General features: G+C 47.3%; 1 long non-coding RNA gene across 1 annotated transcript; it reads left to right on the top strand.

Annotated features, from left to right (window-relative positions):
- Nucleotides 1–281: 281 nt before the first annotated feature.
- Nucleotides 282–16,013, top strand: LOC148216581 (uncharacterized). The gene is made up of 5 exons (XR_015795143.1): nt 282–366; nt 7,534–7,609; nt 8,509–8,631; nt 14,694–14,843; nt 15,232–16,013. It is a non-coding gene; the product is annotated as an uncharacterized LOC148216581 (long non-coding RNA).
- Nucleotides 16,014–16,462: the final 449 nt, after the last annotated feature.

Here is a 16,462-nt window from a genome sequence, read left to right as displayed (position 1 = left end):
GGAAGGAAAGGAAAAGAGTAGGCATTTTGATTCATCTCCCCCCCCCCCTTCCAATTTCCATCCCTCTTTCTCCTGAAAGGCCACTGATGTTAGTAATACAGCCTCCGAAATAGCTGGGTCTCCCTAAAGATCTAAGAAAATCAGACTGATCTGAGTGGGTATACCAATTCAGCTTAAAAGGAAGTGCTAACCTTCCTCCTTGAATGAGTGTGATTATCGTATTTCTCCCCCACTCCAGCTGCATTTTAACACTCGCTTCCTTTCCATTCTTTGTTTTCCAGGCGGGTTGAACCACCAGAATGCCAGAATGAAGGACCTGCGAGTGAGGAAAGTTATTCAAAAGTATGAAGGTTCAGCAGTGACGGGGTAAGAACGTCTAGGATCGCCATTCCTCCTTGCTTTTTAAAAGCCTTTCCCCTCTTTCAACCCACCCGAGCCCTCTCCTTCCTTCCTTCCTTCCTTCCTTCCTTCCTTCCTTCCTTCCTTCCTTCCTTCCTTCCTTCCTTCCTTCCTTCCTTCCTTCCTTCCTTCCTGATGCAGAGGGGGTTCCCCCCTTTCAGTCCAATCCAATCCAAACCTTTCCCTCTCTCTTTTAACAAAGGCAGATGTTTTTCTCCATGTACTTAGGAGATCGACAGCAGGGTTTCTCAACCTTGGAGACTTGAAGTGTGGACTTCAACTCCCAGAATTCCCCAGGGATTCCCCAACTCCCCTGCGCATTCTTGGGAGCTGAAGTCCACGCATCTTCAAGTCGCCAAGGGTGAGAAACCCTCGTCTGCAGACTTCAGGGAGTTTTGCAGAAGTTTTGGCCCATGTCCCAGCGAGGATTCCCCCAGGTGATGGCTCAGAAGGGGCGATTGCCTTGCAGAATTTGAAGTCTGTAAGATTTAATCTCAGGGGGTTAAAGCAAGACACCTCGGTATTGATCTCCTGGAGAACCCACCTGCTAAACAGGTGTAGCAAAGTTGGGCTCCCTTTATTTGAAGAAACCCATTTCTCTCTGCCTTTAAAGAAATCTGAACATTCCCCCCTTTTCCAACAAATCTGAGCCCCCATTTTTATCCAAATGGACCTCATTATGTTTGTTTTTTGATTTAAAAAATCCAAATATTTTCCCCTTTCCAAACATTTTAGATGAAAACGTTGTAATCCGTTGGAGGTGGCCTAGTGATTGGGGCTGAAGCAAAGAGTGGATGTGGCCAGAGTCAGGGGTGGGTGGGGACCCCTGATATCTCACCATTCCCTTCTTTTTACACATTGGATCTCACGCAGTGGATTATGAAATTAGTCAAGGACTAAGGCCAAGGGCTTAGCATTAAATGCGCCTCACCCTTGGAGTAAAATAAATAGGTAGTTACAGGAAAATCCCATGAGGTCATAAAACCTCACGCTCGCTCAGTGTTTTCATCTTGCAACCTCATCAGATTTCTGCAAAACTACTTTTCAGCTCTTCTTGATCTCCCGAGACTCCCTGGGTAATTTGCAAATAATAATAATAATAATAATAATAATAATAATAATAATAATAATAATACCACCACCACCACCACCACCACCACCTTTAACATCATCAAACGACCACATCTGCCTATCCCAGGTCCTTGGGAAAGACTCGATAGGTGGACAAAAATGCCAAACCCAGTCTAAACATCTGTCTGACTGTGTGACCAACCTTAATAATAAAGCTTAAACAAAACCATCGCGATCCAGTTGTTGGAAAACAACACAGCAGAAATAAGACTCTTATTTTTAAATCCAATTTTCATGGGGCCTAAAAGAGTCTCTTCGGTAATAAAATCTAGAATTGGGATCAAAATCTGCTACAGTCTTGTCTTTTCTTCTTTTTCCTAAGAAATGTTTGGAGGGGAGGTTGATTCCTGCTGCCCGTCACATTGGGTTTCTCCGAAATGTACAGCCCCTGAGTTTGGAGTTTAATTTCTCTAAATTCATAGACACCCCCCCATCCCACCCTTATGAATTGACCCCAAGGGAACTGGGGAGCACGGAGGCCCTTGCTAGGCCCCCCTCCACATCCAGGCTCCCAATTAAAAAAGCTATACACCAGGTCCATCTGTGCCGAGACGTTTCTCCTGGGCCTGGAATGACAGCATCGTCATGTTTTCGTTGGGACAAAGGACAACAGTGTCCTTGGGTTCATGAGCCCGACTTCAGACACAAGGGAAGCCTTATCTTTTCCAGCCCAAGCAAAGACGAGAGTGTTCAAAGCCTGTTCTCGGTTTTAGCACCCACACCCCAAAACATAAAGCTCCTTTTGTTACACAAGTTGTCTTTTGTCAGGAGCTTCCCGGATCCATAAATAACAAAGACAATCCGGGACGGAGAAACCCATTTACAGCCCATGTCGCTCAGAAAGACATCTCTGAGGGTGTAATGGTATGTGGGAAAGACCTTGGGAGACGGGGTGAAGAGATGCCGCCTAGAGAATGGTCAGATAAGAGGGGGCACAGCCCACAGCTGCATAATGGGTAGAGAAAGAGGCTTAGAAGGGACCCTCTCTAGTTTCTCGGGCTGTAAAGGAGACCGGGGTGGGGTGTAGAATTGTACTGGGCATGCTTTCAAGATAGATCTGCCTTGGTTGGCAACAGTCCTGTTGTGGGGTTTTTTTGCTCTGGTTTTCTGCCAGACCTAAGGGGCGTGGGACACTTCTCTTCTCTGATAAGGAAAAACAAGGGGACGCAAGGATGAATGAATCCCCTAAGGGGGATCTCTTCACACCCCACCTGCCAGTCAGAGTAGAAAGTCTAACCCGGGTTACAATTCCAGCATAATCTTTCCAGATCTCCTGAATTCTGTGCCTGTAGGGAACAAAGCCACAGACTTCAATGTCCTTACTATTACCTTGCATTCGGTCAGACTAATAAAACACCCCGTATATCCTCGGTTTTCCCATGGCTGCTCTTTAATCCCTGCTTTCGCTCCACCTGCTTTGTGTATGAAAGAGTCCTACGTGTCTCTGCAGCTGCCTTTTCTCGAGAAATCCCCCGCAGGCACATGTCTATTTGTAGCTCAGCTGTTGACTCAGAACAAGAAGAAATCTCTCTCCGGCCTCTGTCTGGGATCAAGGAAGGGGACAACCAGGAGCTTGAGTGCTTTCTCCCTCAAGGGCCTTTGGCACAATCGGGTTGGAGTGATTTTCAGTTTAAGAGCTAGAGGAAATCAGGCCAGCCTTGGGTTTGTTTTGGAGTCTGGAAATATATGTTGTACCCAAACGGGAACTGAAGCTTCAGTCCTTGACTTCTCCAGAAGAACAGGCTATCTCCTCGTCTGAAGCCCTGGAGAAGCTACCAGAGTTGCTCCATTTCCATGGGCTCGAGGGCCATGTCAGCATCTGTGCAGTACATCCAGACTCCTGGGCTCAAGGTGGGTGGGTGTCAGCCTTCCCAGGTAGACCAGACTGGAAACATGACCAGATGAGCTAATTCTACTTTATTGTAAGGCTACATTAACAGAATCTTGCAAGCCTGAAAGTACAATACTCCCGCCGTCTCTTTTACAGCCTGATAAGTCAGGGAGATTCCTCTCTGAGTTTCCTTCTCCTCCAGTTATGCAGCTGCGGGCTACACCCCCTCTTATCTAAACACTCCCTAGGCAGCATCTCCTCCTCCCGCCTCCCAAGGTCATTCCCACATACCATTACAGTGGGGCCAACACCCATTGAAAAGGAGATTTAAGAGTTTTCTTTCATTCCTGTCAATGCAAAAAAAGGTTGCAATGTTTTGGCTCCTTCCTTTTCCGCTGTAGAGGGTTTTCAGCATCCATCAAAGAGATGCTGGCAAGTTGGACCCGATCCCCAGGCACATTTCTTTTTTTGCATTTCTGGAGAGCCCAGGACTGGGTAAATGAAACAACAAACAGATCTCATAGTCTATTTCAGTGTGCTCTGATCTACCTTGTAGGACTGTTGTAAAAATAAAGTAGAAGGGCTAGGGAAGGTAACATCACTTATCCCAAATTTTTGGAACGACTGTTGGAGAAGCACCAAATATAAACCCTACCAAATTTGCTAGATTCTGCTTTAACCTCCTCCTCCTTTGTCCCTCAAGCACAGTCTGCAGAGACTGAGCTCAGAGTGACCATAGAGGGGTCGAAAACATCAACATGGCGGCCAAACCATGTGACTGAAGCCCCGGCCTTTTTTGCACGTGTTCTGCCCATGCAAAAGTGACAGGCAGTCGAACCTTTCTTCCCAACACACGGAAGAGGGCAGAACCCTCCTTGAGCTTAACTTCAAAGATGCCTGTTTGGTTTCTGTACAGATAAATCGATGGGGTTGGTTAGATCAGCATGCGGAAATACCGCCACAGAAATCAGCCTGCTCCCTGGTAACCGCAGAACAGAAGGAGCATTTTGGAAAAGCATCTCTGGAGGGTGTATTTTTTCCCCCCAGATCTTGAGTGCCTGGGGCAGAGTTGAGGAAGGGGGCAGAGGGGTCTGGCTGGCGAGGTGCAACGTCTTGGGAAAATCCAGGTTGCGATGTTGCTCCGTGGGACTTGACAGGCTGCAGGCCGGCCTCTGAATGCCCGCCGTGCTGTCTTGATTTAGCCTCTTGAGAATGCTGCATCCTGGTCCTGCCGCTAGCGAGCCTCCCCTCACCTGTGGGCTCCATTCCTCCCTCTTATCAGCCCGGTGCTGCATTCCCGAAGTGGCTTCTTTGCTTTCCAGCAAGCGGTGTTTCTCCACCACCGCCGGCCGCTGGCAACCAAGCTTATTCAATGGCTGTTCTGTTTGTCTGAAGGGGAGCTGTGTTCTCCAGCTGTGCTGGGTAAACAGCGGCGTCTGGGTGTGCCAATCGCCCAGTCGCGCGCTCTTGGGGCAGAAGCCGGGAACTCCGCACGCGGCTTGTCACCGAGGATGCCTTTGCTGCACACCAACATACTTTGTTAAGGAGAGCCAGGCAGACACACGCAGCCCCCCCCCACGCACACACATGTACACGTGTCAGTATCTATCGTTTCCTTCCAGGCTAATTTCGTTGTTCTGGTGCACCACAAAATCTGAGCATTCCTTCCAAGAAGGAATCAATAAAGATACAAGAGTATTTATTTAAATAAGAATAAATAAGGGATAAATCTGCAATTTATAGCCTTCATCTTGTCGGACAGACTCGTTTTGCAACTGGTGGCAGATGATTCCTCCTCCTCCTCCTCCTCCTCCTCCTCTTCCTCTTCTTCCTCTTCTTCCTCTTCTTCTTCTTCTTCTTCTTCTTCTTCTTCTTCTTCTTCTTCTTCTTCTTCTTCTTCTTCTTCTTCTTCTTCTTCTTCTTCTTCTTCTTCTTCTTCTTCTTCCTTAGTTATGATTATTATGATCTGACAGCCAGTGGGTGGGAAATGAATAGGCCCTTTCTTCTCCCATCTTGGGTCAGTAGCCCTAAGGTTTAAGGCTCAACGTGAAAGTGAAGATAATTTGTGTGCAGCAATAGGGCTGGCACTGCCTCTCTCTATCTCCCCCCCTCCCCACAACCTTTGGATGCAAAGATTACAAACAAAGAGCTGGCAATGACATTCAGAATCCAGGCCAGCCAAACAGCTGGGAACTGCAGCGCTGAGCATGAATTAGCAATTTGGCTGAAGCCGGGACATTTGGGGGCTATGCGTAATGTCAGAATTTATGCCATTCTGTCTTGTTGGGCTGAAGCTGGATGTCTGTAAGAAGCAACACCTAAACCAAATCTACTGTCCAGCTAAGTAAAGCCAACAATAAATCTAAATATGTAGTCTTTCCAACAAACTACACTTTATTCTGAAGATTTAGCTAGTGCACTCCCCCCCCCACCCCCAATTTGTGTGCCTGGGGCCTATTCTGATTCATTTTCTGCCCTCTGGTGAATCGCCTCCTTATCCTCACTGATAGCTTACAAAAGTTATGGTAGCAATGGAGACTTCCCCCTGCCCAAGCTCCATTATTGCAAATTTGTTATTTATTATTGGTAAACTCTTGGCTGGAGAAAAGAGGATTTTTCTTCTTCTCCCTGCATGGTGGATTCCAATTTTTTCAAAAACGCCTCAACTTTAAAAGTAGAGGTGGGGCGGGAGTTGTATGGGCTCCCTATGTCTTCGCTGAACAGAACCATTTTCTTAGAAGGCCTTTCGTTGGTGCCAAAGGTTGGAGTGATATTAGAATGTGAATCTTTTCTTTTTATAAATTCTGAGAACACCGAGCCTTGCTTCATACATGGCGCCAACTCATGTTTATCCAGTAAGGAACATTGAGATGGATTCATTCAACACACTAAGCCAGAAACCATGGTTTGTCAGCTATAATCGATGGCCACACCCAAGATGCTGAACCATTGATGACTAGAATTCTGCTCTCTTGCGAGTTCATTCCTCCTTACAATGAGAACAGTGGAAAAATAGAAACGATCTACCTTTGCAAAATGCAGGCGTCCAGGTTCAGAGTTATATGTAAATTATAATTTATCAGACTGTCCTCTGGACCAGATGGTGTGTGCTCCAACCTGTCTTGAAGCTATTCCCCCTCAAATGTCCTGATTTCTCCCCCAGCTTTTACAGCAGGTCTTTCAAACAGGTGTGGCTTTTATATGCTGGAAGGAACAAGGCATTTTAACTCTGCTGTATTACGAAATTCATGTTTTTAGAGGAGAAAAGTCAAGGTGGGGTGTTTTCTATCAGCCTGATAAGAGTGACTAAGCATTTTGAAACTGACTCAATTGGGTTGTGAAACTGACTAGACTATGGCAAAATGGCCAAGGCAAAGGGCAGGAGGGGAGGGAGAATCTCCCCCCATCGAGAGAGGAAAGGGTAAAAGGATTTGCTAACTTGTAAATAACCCTCCAACAAATATGTAAGGATGCAAGAATGGTGCATGCAATGCAGATAGAAAACGGGATGAGAGCAGGAAGAAACAAGGGAGAAAGTGCTACCTGCAACTGTTTCTCTGGGCCACCCACGTGCGTAACTATTCCCTCCTACCCCCACACTTATGAAGCATTTTCCTCACATAGTGTTGCCCGTTCTGCTGTAAACAACTGCATTTCAAAATGCAACCCTCTCTGCTGAGGTTCATCTGCAGAAGGAGCTCTGTGGAGATCCTGCCTTGTTGCAAAAGGAGAGTGCGTGCCAGCCCTTTGCGGTAGTCCAGATAAGAAATCAAAACTCTGAGTACTAAGACTACCTTTATTGTAAGGTTCCAGTAACAGACTCCTGCAAGTCTGAAAGTGTTTCTCCCCTCCTTTCCTTTTACTCTCCAGAGAACTAGGGAGGGTCCCTTCCGAGACGCTTTCCACCGCCCCATTCCTCCTGAGGGCTCAGCTGCCTCTTATCCGACTGTTGCCCTGGCTGCGGCTCTTCCTCCTGTCTCCCAAGGTTATTCCCACAGACCGTTACAACTCATGACTGTTATGCACGAATGGATCCCCAAAAGGCCGAGAGAGAAAGAGAGGGGAAAAGTGGGGGGTGATGCAAAAGCAAGCTGGAGACCCAGAGGGGAAAGGAGGTAGGTGAAACAGCCGAACAAGCCCTGAAGCATTTCCATCTGTGTTCCTCCTTCCAGGAATTGTGCAAGGAAGAGAAACCAGGACGTTCTTCTCGAGCTTGGCTGAACCGATGGGACGTCGCTCAAGCGAGAAGTATGGCGGGTTGAGCTTTTCCTTAATTGCATCTGACAAGAGATGGCGAAGGTTTTCCCACTGTGCTTAGAAGGGAGGCATCTCTCTGACGGAGAAGGGGGTTTCGTGGCGTCAGTATTTTTTAAGGACATCAAATTGCCACCAGTCTGTTGTCAAGACTGCAAAAGGAAAGAATTAAAAGCTTTCCTGAAGGGTTTTTTTCCCTCCCCTCCAGACATTTGACTTGAAAAAATGCTGTGCTAAAGCAGAACCGAAGCTGATTCTTTCCTCGGCAAGAATTATTCAGGTTCAGAATGAAAAGCAGGGTTTACGTCTGATAAATACAGAAAGCAGGGCACGTTTCAGCTCCCCTTGCTCGGAGAGATTTCTAAATGCATCCTCAGGCAAGGCACGGTTCTGACTGGAGTAACAATTCATAGAGGGCAGTGGTGCTTAATCTTTACCCAGAAGAAGAATGGCTTCCACCAAGGTGTAATTGAATTTTATAGGGCCAGATGAAAACCTCCTGGTCCCATCTATCATCGAATGATAAATGGCAAAGCAAAGCCAGCCCGGCTATTAGGTAAAAGGAAGGCTCTACCCTTGGCAGTGTATTTTGACCATTAAGAAAGGACAACAAATTGTAATTTGTTAATGGTATTGCCAGGAATGGCAAGAACAAGCTGGTTGTTTAGGGTATTACGCATCTTGGTGTGGATGGATTCAAGACATTCTTTTCTGTCCTCAATTAGCTTGGTGCAAGGGCAGGAGAATGAGCACAAGGTTTGCATAGCTGAAAGCTTGGAGAAGGTTGAGGTCGAATATTTTCCTCTGCCCTCCCCAGCCCTTCTTCCTTTTATGTTGTATCTTTGAGTTTGTAAACTCAGAGTTGGCTTCCTCTTTTCCTTTTTTCTCCCCAGTCTATGCTCAGAGATCCTTCAGATGCTTCCAGATTCCCAACAGGGAGCCCACCAGCAAGTCCTTCTGCTGATAGACTAGATCCCTTGGTTGCAGAGAGGAGTTCCTACAATCTGCAATGTATGGTGAGCGTGACACAACCGCAATCTGCTTGCTGACTTACTCCTGCAATAACAGTAGCGGTGCCCAACCCACTTAATTCATTTCTTTGTGGCTTGGGTTGCTGCAACAGTTAATCCCCACCATTTTGCTCCGAAAAGCTAACCCAGGGATCTGTTTTCAGCTCATTTCAAAGGAGCGTTTTGGGGTCAAGAAAACCAGTGTTTGCTTTCTCTCTGCCAGCACAAAATACTTTGGAATACAACCCTGGTCTTCGATTTGCAAAAGACCGTACCTAGAAGAAGCTTCTCTGGACATCAAAACGGACACGCTTGACGGGAGGAGAAACGGAAGATCTTGGTTCCAAACGCCCAGTTCAGGCTGCCATCCTGAAATATTGGTCGAGCGACTTTCAAATTCCAAAGGACAGAAGGTCAGGATTCTGTCAATCCAGGGGACCTGATTTGGCTTTGGCAGGAGAATCGGAGCAAAGTCTGCATCTCGTCTAAGTTGACCGTGTGGCCGAAAGTCTTCCAAAGTGATGAATGAATTCTCAGGGGAGGCCAGGAAGAACATCCAACAACCTCTAGGAGCCCTTTCAATGGGGCGAAAACTGCAGTTGGGGGTGTGTGTGAAGAGGCTAAAGGCCAGGAAGGAATAAGGGCTGGGGGGACAGTGAGATATTTGCTGTGACCAGCTGGATAGATTTAATGCCTCCCTGAAGATTCTTGCAGGTCACTCTGACATCTTTTTGTCCTTCGCGTTACTTTAAAAATATATCTGTAACCAGCCTGTCTTTCATTATGGGCCATTTTTTTATTTATTTCTCCCCTAAGAATAGATCTTTTGGACAGAAAAATGGTGTTTTTCTCCCCACACGAAACAGCACAACCCATGCTGATCACTGAAACGATATTCACAATGGCTGAAAGTCCTTCCTTTTGCATAACAAGATGGTTTGGTCCAGGGGACCTGGAGCAAAGTCCAGTTACGCAAGACAGAATGGGGCCTCCAGCAAGGAAACTACGAAGCCGTTGCCTACGCTAGATGTTGCATCTATGTCCAGCAGTCAGGTTTCTAGTCCTTATGGTTGTCGGAAACTGCTAGGACAAGGGAGCTGTTCGAAGGAGCTGTGGAAAGATTTTGGCAGTCGAGCGACTACAGAAAGTGGATGGTTCTTCTACACAGAGGGAAAAATGGGTCAAATTTCCTTCATATTCAGGATGCCAACAAACTGAAGCTTCGCTGGAGAATCATTTCTCTGAGCCTTGCTGTTGGAAGGCTTTTCTTCTCACAGTCCTTCCCGAAAACAACGGCTGAGTCTCTCTAAAGAAATTAAACCAAAAGCCTTCACGTTGCCCTGTAAGCTTTCCAGAGGGGCCCCAGGTCTGTGAAATGGAATTGGAACTTTTCGTTATAAACTCGTCCACCCGCCCCCCCCCCCCTTTGCTCCACTTCTGTTTTGTTTGACCTGGAGAAAGTCAACATTTCTGGTCAGGAAGGTGCTGGAAGCAGGTTTTGGGAAGCAGGGCTTGCATTCCATTCATCTCTGTAAGCTTTTCCCATTTCTGGAAAATGAATTTAGCACGGAATCTGGAGGCTTGTTGGCAGAGCAACAGGAAGAAAGCTGTGTCTGTTTTGTTCGGGGCTTTGGACGTCAGCCTAATCCACAGCTTGGGGTGGGGGCTGTTTCAGCTACTAATTCATCTCTTCACCCTGCCTGAATATTCCCCCACCCCACCCCACTTTGGCTCACTTCTATGGAATGTTGAGTAATGCATTTACTACGGAGAGCGTACGTGTCCCTCCGCGTACGTGTCCCTCCGCTTGGAAAACACATTGGCTTTGAAGGGGTCACTGCTTTGCACATTCCATTCTTCGGTGCACGGCTTCCCCGCGCATGCCCAAAAGGGGGAGAAAAAAATGAAGCGTGCCAATGCAATGCCACGGAATGGGCGGTTTGCAAACAGGTGGGCCGTAGGGGAAGGTTAATCAGGGAGCCAGGGCCTGCCTGGATCCCTGATTGGGCATACCCCAGTCCAGTCCGGCTTTGGCGGTGCCTTATGATGGAGTCATCAGTGCCAGTGTGTCAAGGCTGGAACTTGACATGCCAAAGCCCTTTGAACCTGAAGGAAATGTGGGTTTGGAAGCCAAGTTACCTGGACTTTATTTTTTTCCTTCCCTGGACAGTGGCTGTAAGTCAAGGTTGCTGTGCTCAGAGCAACCCAGCAGGGAAAGACAGGGGTGGCTGAAGGAAAATTTTGCAGAGAGAGAGAGAAAAAACCCAGCTGCTCGGTTCGGGAAAACACAAGGATCAAGCGAGAGGCCTGTTTCAAATCATTTTTGTAAAAGTTGACAAAGCCGGCAGGGCTGTTTGGGGTTCTGGTCGAGCGGTCGCAAGCATCTGTGGAATGCTGAAAACACGCCACGCTGGGAGGAGGGAAGAGAAGTATGCACAGGGTGCCAAGGGCGGAGGGGTGGTGGACGTTGAAAGAGCCGGATGGACACGTGTCATAAGTGCAGAAAAAGACCTGCACAATTCTTGAGGGACCATCCTGCATATGTGTCCTGGTCCCTAGACGTTTCTGCTTCCACTAAATATTGCAGGCTGTTTTAACTGTGGCTTATTGACCCCAGATCAGTGTTGCTCAACCTTGACCCCTTGAAGATGTGTGGACTTCAACTCCCAGAAGTTCTCTAATGCTGGCTGGGGGATTCTGGGAGTTGAAGTCCACATATCTTCAAGGGGCCAAGGTTGAGAAACACCACCCTAGATGGGTGGGTTCAAGCAACCAGGCCAGCAACAAGCTAGAATGACAAACCACAACAATTGGGTTCATACGACGCAAGAAATCAAAAGCAAAGAAACTGTGTGCTGGCTTGGCAAGCCCAACCACTCAGCGAGATCCATCATGCATCCCAACCAATATGGTTCTCCGTGACTGATGGATGCTCTCTAGGTTCTTGGCGAAAAGAGACCTTTCCGATCCCCTGGTTCTTCAGGATTCTACCAAGATCTCAGACCCCTGAACTGCAAAGCCCAACCGAGAGTTTCGCCCAGACATTTTTTTTAATGCCAAAACTTAGGGGTTAGACTTCAGAATCTTGAGATCTGAGATACGAAGCCTCCAACCCCTCTTTATAACGGAGATCCTTAAGCCAGGCTCTTTCTGAAGCTTTTAAATCTCTTTTTTCCCCCAGAAAGTTTGCACAATGGACTAAGAGTTGATTTATGTGATGAGCCCATAATGGGATTTTCCCATCTGCTGCTTATTTGTGTTCAGAAATACTTCTTTTTTTTCTTCTTCTTTTTCTTCTTCTTGGCCTCAGCTTAATCTCTTACACAGAAGATGGCAGGAAGTGAATTTACGATCTTTGGTGTCCTAAAGATTCTCCAACACTTCACGCTTCTGCACCCTGGTCATCTTATGAGCTGGCAACCTCCCTTCTTAAAAAAAGAGAAAAAAAGCCATTCTTGGCTTCGGACCTGTGGTTTTTCAACATGTGTCATCATGACTCCTGCCCCTCTTCCGTCAAACACTTTGCCTATCTGCTCACCTTGAACAGCCGTTGACTAAGCCAGAAATCTGGCCTCTTTTCATGCTCAGCTGCTTTTCACGCACGTTGGGCTTTTTTGATGATAAAGCCAGAAAAAGAGAGCATCTGCCTGCTCCATTAAAAGAAAAGGTCATCGGTTTTCTCCCCGGGAATTCAACTCTGGCTTCATTTCTGTTGGCCTGAAGAGTGGTGATGCTTCTCTAAAATCCACCCGCTGGAGGAAGAGGAAGGAGAAGAAAGGGAAGAAAAAATCAAATCAAATCACTTTCTAATAATAGCAGTATGCTTTGCCTGCTTAATCGTCTGCCTTTACAAGGGGGATCGGAATACAAGGTTGACCCTCTATCCAATGCACCAAATCACAAATGAACGTTTTAGCCTGGGTGTGAATCCAGCCCATGGGCTGAGTTTATGGTTCTGGTACAAACTCAGAAAATTGGATTAAGCAAACCACGGCTAAGGTGACTCGTGCAAATGGAGCCAGAGAAGAAGCAGCTGGCTCTGCCTTTTCCATAAAGGTTTCGTGCTGTATTTTCTGGAACTGCAAGAGAATGTAGGGATGGGAATTTGTTTTAGGTTCTGCCTTCTCAGATGCACGATTCCACCTTCACCTGTTTTCCATTTTACTTTTCCAATGGGAATTCAGCAGCCTCTGGCTGCAAAGGGCATTCTGTCTTAATTCGGCTTCTGGTTTTTATATAAAAGTGTGCTGGGTTGTTATGGGAGGGGTCCCACCTTTCCTTTTTGCAAAGGAACTTCTGCAAACTTTTAAGCAGGCTGATACCTCCTCCTCCTCCTCCTCTTTTCCATATATGTAGCTCCAGTCACTGCCAAATGTGATGGATATGAAACTTTGGCAGCCGATATTGGTGCCAGATCAGAAAGGCTACAGTGAATCCAGAAAAGAAAAATTGCCCACTTAAACACAGAATTCGATGTTTTGCTGCTTTTGTTTACTTGTACAAATTTTAACGAAAGCTTTGGGGAGTGGGTGAACTGTACTCTTGTCCAGACTAAGGTTTGGAAATGTCCTTGCGCTATGAGAAAATGTACTCTAAACTGTTTCACACCATGCACAAAGGCGTGCTGGGTTTTGCTTGGTGTTGACACGGCACGTTGTGTAAACCCAACACGTGGTGGCTAATTCTATAATGGTTAAGTCGCCATGTGGCCTGTTGTGAAATGATGGGAAAAGAAATTAATTAGGTTAAATGAAAAGCCGGAAGTTGGAAGGTAATCGGGTCCTTAGAAACCGAATTGGTTTATTATTATTCTTTTTACCGGTCTGATTTTGCACATTCCTCACGAGAGATGATTCATTGGTTAAGGGCTCCAAAACGCTTTACCCAAATTCTTTCCAAAGCCCTGCACGGCTTTAGTAAGGATCCCTCTTTCCTGTTGGTTCGACGTGCAGATGTTAAAGTTGCAGAAAAGCACCCCTCTTGGGGATGCGCAAAGGCAGGAAAATCTGACGGGGTTACGGTTGCAATTTCTGAACCACTGGAAGCAGCGAAGTGGAAAATGTTGATCCAGTGCTAGCTGGAAAAGATTGCCAACTGGGTTAGGCATCAGAGAGAGGCAGCTGGAATGCCCACCCTTAATGAAAATCCCAAGTCTCAAATCCCAGGAAGCTGGACTGATGACCCTGGTTCACCCATGGCGCTAAGCCAGCATGCACATTTTTTATAATCCAAGCATTGTGCTTCGTCTTACACTACGTGATCTTTGGATTACCTTCCAGTGGCTCGTCCTCCTCCGCTGAAACGTGACAAAACCTAAATTGGAATCCGTTTCATGGGTAGTGAAATTCAACTAAAATGAAATGTTATTCTGATTCTACTCCGGTCAGATCTTCAATACCGTCCCCCTTTTCTGACGTTTCTCGCCGAGTCGCTGGGTGTTGGGCGGCCTCTAAATTTAATAATGATGAAGATGGTGATGAGGATTAAGCGAACTGATAGCCTGGGCTTGGGATGGCAGACCAGGGTCTGTGGGAGCTGGGCTCACTAAGCTGTGGTTGGTTCCTAATCATGGTTTGTAGGACAACCCGAAATGACCTAACATAAATGTCATGTTAAACCATTTACGAACTGTAACAGCTTTGTCCCTGGGCCACGCAAACCCAGCAACGAAACAAACGATACTAGGAAGAGTGTCCGCACGGTATGGTCACAAAAGTCAAGATGGTGGCCCCAACAGGGTGATTGAAGCCCCGCCCATTTGGAATCCACATACATTAAAAAATGGCTGGAGATCATGCCGCCACAGCCACCATCTTGACTGTTTTGACCATACCGAGGACACCCCTAAATGCTACTCCAGCGTAGCACGGTGCGTGAAGCAGATTTTCCGCTTCCGAGAGTTGCTTTGCGTTGAAGGATGCCCTCGGGCTCTTGTGATTCCATCAACCCTTGTCTTATTTTGCCTGGCGAGGCTTAAAATAAAAGAACCCTAAATTGGCTACGACTAGCCCATTTTAATGTGCAGAGGCGGCTGGCGCTGATTAACTTTTCTTTTTCATCATTTTCAGCGTTGACTTTCAGATCTCCCGCAGCACCAGGGTAAATGTGAAAACGACAGACTTCACGGCAGAGGAAGGAGAACATGCGTGCGCACACGTAGACATATGCGCAGGGGAGGAACGCGCACTCCGATTTCTTCTCCTTTTTGCATTATCATGGTAATTAATGTTCTCGCCAGAACCTTATAATTAAGCTGCTCCCTTTCTTCCCTCTTTCTCACCCAACGAAATCTAATTAATGGTGATCAGAACCCGGACTTGGTGGCAATTATAATTTTCCTCTCGGGCCTCGCTGCTGTAACGGATTGCCAGCGAGGGGAGATTCATTTTTGTGGTGGGGAGGGGGCAAAAAGTCATTCAAATGTTTGATCTGGAATGACTAAGAGGGGGCCAAAATAAGCAGATGCATTGCAGGGTATGTGGACCCCTTTGCTGTGTGTTTATGGATAGGGTCATAACCCTGGTTTATATATCTACATTAAAAAAAACAAAAAACAGAAATGCAAAAGTGGAGGTTGTGTGTCACCCCTGACATTTCTGCAAACAGAACTGCCTGGTTTCCTGCAAACGTCTCCAGCCTGGTGCCCCCCAGATGTTTAGGACTCCGTCTCCCATCAGCCTCGGTCAGCTGGCCAGCCCATCCGTCAAAACACCAGTCGGAGGGACGTCTGGCATCACGATCAACTTGCATTCTGGCCGGAAGTGCGTGGCCACCCCAGTCGTGCTGCTGCGGTGTGAAGATGAAAGCAGTGAAGATGCCAGGCCAGGAGCTCGTCGAATTAAGATACGATGTCATCAGAAGCAATTGCAACAAGGGGGAAATGGGTTTTGGCTGGACATCACAGGAGGTTCCTGTACGGTCGGAGCTGTTCTGCCTCGGGAGGTGGGAGAGGCTCTCCTTTGCTGGCTTGTGGGGGTTGGAGCAGAGCCTGGCTGGATGTCTGTTGGGGATGCTGGCTAGTGAGGAATCCATGCCGGGGCAAAGGGTTGGTCTAGATGATCTCAGGATTCGTTCCAACCCTGCCATTTTCGATCCTGTCATTCTAAATGCAGAAGTACACAGAGGGTCTAAGTGGGTGATCCTGAAGCAAGCAATGCTTCCTTCCTCCCTTCCCTCCTTCCTTCCTCCCTCCCTTCCTTCCCTTCTCTCTCTCTTTCCCTTCCTTCCTTCCTTCCTTCCTTCCTTCCTTCCTTCCTTCCTTCCTTCCTTCCTTCCTTCCTTCCTTCCTTCCTTCCTTTTCCCTTTCCCTTTCCCTCTCTTTCTCTTTTCCTTTCCCTCCCTCCCTCCCTTTCTTTCTCTTTCTCTCTCTCTCTCTTTCTCTTCCTTCCTCCCTCCCTTCCTTCCCTCCTTCCTCCCTCCGTCCCTTCCCTTCCCTTCTCTCTCTCTCTTTCCCTCCCTCCCTCCCTCCTTTCCCTTCCCCTTCCCTTTCCCTTTCTCTCTCTTTCTCTTTCCCTCTCTTTCTCTCTCTCTTTCTCTTCCTTCCTTCCCTCCTTCCTCCCTCCCTCCTTTCCCTTTCCCTTTCTCTCTCTCTCTCTTTCTCTCTCCCTCCCTTCCTTCCCAAATCGTGCTTATTACCACAAAACCTTCCGCTCCAGTACAAGAAACCGCTACGAACACCCGATGTGTCCCTCCCTCCCCACTCCTTGCGTTCCGCCGGATCCCCAAAAGTGTCCCCAACCTGCATTCACGGCCCTCCCTCTCAGCCAGCCTCTCTTTCTATTCGGAGAACAAAAATGGGAGCTTTCTCCCTCTAAAGTTTCCATGCCCTGCTCCCCTC

The sequence above is a fragment of the Python bivittatus genome, unplaced genomic scaffold (assembly GCF_059951505.1).
Source record: "Python bivittatus isolate LINGU-HERP-01145 unplaced genomic scaffold, Pbiv_v1 ctg000100_np1212, whole genome shotgun sequence".
In the NCBI taxonomy this organism is placed as follows: domain Eukaryota; kingdom Metazoa; phylum Chordata; class Lepidosauria; order Squamata; family Pythonidae; genus Python; species Python bivittatus.
This window is presented reverse-complemented; position numbering and strand designations above follow the sequence as displayed.